This window comes from Diuraphis noxia, unplaced genomic scaffold, assembly GCF_037042655.1.
Source record: "Diuraphis noxia isolate RWA-SAM2 unplaced genomic scaffold, SU_Dnox_SAM2 contig0001, whole genome shotgun sequence".
Lineage (NCBI taxonomy): Eukaryota > Metazoa > Arthropoda > Insecta > Hemiptera > Aphididae > Diuraphis > Diuraphis noxia.
In genome coordinates this window covers 66250369-66254056 of record NW_028301711.1, presented here as the reverse complement: position 1 = coordinate 66254056, position 3688 = coordinate 66250369, and positions in this window count along the sequence as shown.

Below are 3688 nucleotides of genomic sequence, written 5' to 3'. Positions count from 1 at the left end.
CCATGGGGCAAGATGACAAAATTTAAAAAATAAAATAGAACCTTAACATCACTAACTTGCCGCACTCTCCCTACTAAAGTAGTAAAGTCTATAATTTATATTCGCCACACGGTCCACACCAAATACAGCTAAGTAGACAGCTTTTTTTGGTTTTATATTATTATATTCAGTAAGTACGAATTACTATTTTCATTAATATTGTATAGTAACTAGTAACTGCTAAACCTCGCGTTAAATGATGTTCGCTAAATAAATATAAAACAATGAAATACGTACCTATCGTTTTTTTTTTTGATTGTACATTATTTAGTTGGTATCTATTTACTAACCATCTACAAACCACCACTTCTAAAATTGCTGATATATCTCATACCACATAAGAAAACATTATTAGTTGCTTCAAAGATGAAATTATATATAATATTTTGGAGAATGTAAAAGTAAGCAAATATTATAGCATAATATTTGATGAAATTACTGACATATCGCATACTACTCTAATGAGTTTGATTTTAAGAAATGGTAACTCGGAAAATTTTATGAAAGATGATTCTGGGCATAATGTAATAGAGCCAAAATTATCAGGGGAATCATTAGGTAATATTGTTGTTGATAAATTAAAAGAAATGCAGCAAATTCAAAAAAGTTGTAAAAATGCTGTCCATAGCCCATGTTCCAATCATGCGTTAAATTTATCCATATCCAAGTCATTCAACGTGCAATTTGTTAGAAATATTATGGATACTATCCAACAAGTTTTGTCATTTTTTAATCAATCGTCAAATGGAAATTTTTTGTTAAAAAATACATTAAACGGCTGTAAAAGATCATTAACATCATTGTGTGAAACTAGATGGATGGAACGACACAATTCTATTTTTGAATTTCAATCTAACTTAAATTGCAATTGTGAGTTTGTTATTACACTTTTTACACTTTCTAAAGTTTTATCAATTACTTCAGCAGCAAGTAAACTGTTACAAAAGGTAGAATTTGACATAGCTGATGCATATAATTGTATAAATGGCATTATAACAACAATAGAGAACGAACGTACAAATTGTGAAAATATATTTCATAATATTTTTGAAGAAAGTAAGACTGTCATGACTGATTTTGATATTGATATTAAATTACCCAGAAGCACTATACGTCAAACACAAAGATCCAACACACCTGCAACTTGTCCTGAAGAATATTATAGACGTGTACTGTTTATTCCTATTCTTGAAAATGCAATAGAAGATTTAAAAGCACGGTTCTTGAATGAAAAAAAACAAAACTATTTTCATACTAATGCAACTGGTTCCAATTGATGTCATAAAGATCTCTCAGGATCTTGAAAATACTTTGGTTGAAACATTACTGAAACATTACTCATTTATAAGTTTCAATACATATTCTCTCGAGGGTGAGATAGAATTATGGAAAACAAAGTGGGAATAAAAAATTTGCAAATGCAAAATATAATGATATTTTTAGAATCAAAATTGAAAATGTAAAGTACATTTAATTAGATTGTTTTTATTCTAGGATTAAAAATTCCAAACAATATATTCAATGCTATTGAAGAATTCTAGACTTTTTTCATTTAAAGATATTGATTGAATTGGATAATGATTCAAAAAATTTAATTTGATTTCTACAGAACTAAAATTTGCCAGACGCATAAAACATGATAAATATATTAATAAATCATGGATTTCAATTTGTGGAATATTACTAATTTCAGTCTGTTTATTATATTCTGATGTTTCCAAATTATCTGCATTATCTGGACTACCATGATTAAAATTGGATTTAGAACCATCATTAACCCCTAAAAAATATATTATTTAATACAAATAATAATTTTAAAAATAAATTTAACAAAGGGCAAAAGGTGGGGATTTATTAGTATACCATACTATACTATACATTCTTTATGAATAGTCTGGACATTAATTTAAAATTAGAATATTACCTAGTTTTATAGTACAATGTGATTTTTATTATAATTATTAAATAATCATAATTATAACTAATTTCATTGTTTTTTTATTTAATGAAAAAAAAATATTTATTTATATTAAAGCCAATTGATTAGGATAGTTTATTGACATAATTTTACATTAAAAAAATGCAATATTATTTAAATTTGACAATAATAAATTATAAATGAATTTAAATAAGTAAAAAGAAGAAAAAGGAAGCTTTTATTCTTTACTATTTATATTAATTCTGAATTAATAAATTAAATATTATTATAATCATACATATGAGTATGTTATAACAAATTTGAAAATTAAATATCTTATTTTTTTTTTAAATAATAACTATAACAAACCTTTTATAGATAGGTACCTACTGCTACTACAACAAAAAATTTGTTCATATACCTTATACATTTATTTTAGCTTAATCAATATTTACTAATTTACTATAATTAAATTTAAATAACAATTTAATCATCGATTATTCTATAGTTTAAGGCATTTAATTTATATTATTTTATTGAAATTAAATAATTACCATGAGATGAGACTGGTAACTTCTCCATAGGTACAAATTGTAAAATCTTTAGCAGTTTCATCTCCTAAGAATATGAGAGAGAGTTGTAACAATTCTTTGCAGTCATCTCTAGGTTGCAATGTCGTTAAATAATCATCAGTGGCGGATTTACGGAGGGGGTCCATGGGGTCTGGACCCCCTCTCAGACACTGATATATACATATATAATATTAAATAATGCATACAAAAAATCTGACCCTGCAGTAGGTATACTGTATAACAATAATATATGTAAATATTTCAAATATAAGTTCCTAGGTTGATTATCAAGAATCTACTGAAATAATAATAATATAATACAATATTTTACAATCATATTTTAATAGTTTAGATAAAATCGTCCGTCGTAACATTAATTCCCGACATTCTTTTGTATTGCGATAGTGAGTTTATCTGGGTATTTTTCCACTATAGAGGACAATATTATTATAACACTATATCTGTTATTTTATAATAAAAATAATACATTTGAAATACATATTATTTTGCAGGACCCCCCCCCCCCCCCCTTACCCCAGAAATTTTTTGAAAATCTGCTACTGATGATCATTATTAATACACTTGACAAGAACATATTTTTGTGAATTAAATGCATTATTCCCTGTATTTTCAATTATTCCGCTTTCGTATTTTTGTCAATTTTCTTCCAGTACTCTGAAAATCTTTGAAATATTTTGATAATAGGACCATTTGAAGCTCCCAATAATGCATTAAATACACTTAAACAATAAGTTGAATTCAGTTAAAAGTATGCCAAAAAACAGATTAATTGTTAGCTTAAATTTTGATAATGCAAAATTTGTATAAAAAATATTTTAAATGAACCTCTAGAAAAAAATTATTGTCATCTAAACAAAGGAAGTTGTATTATGCATACTTGTACCAACAGGATCAGAAGTATGAAATTGTGTATTTTAGTACTTCCTTCCTTTTTTTCGAACACCACATTGCAATATAAGATCATTGAATTGAAATATTTTGTGGTACCCTCTTAGCGTTTACATATTATTTAAACTCGTATATTATGATTTATGCTTAAAATAAGGTTATTTTTAAAATAAAAAATTGGTAACTAGTATAAACATAAATAAGTATAATTGTGGTCCAGTCTTAATACGAAAAAAAAAACGAAATGCAC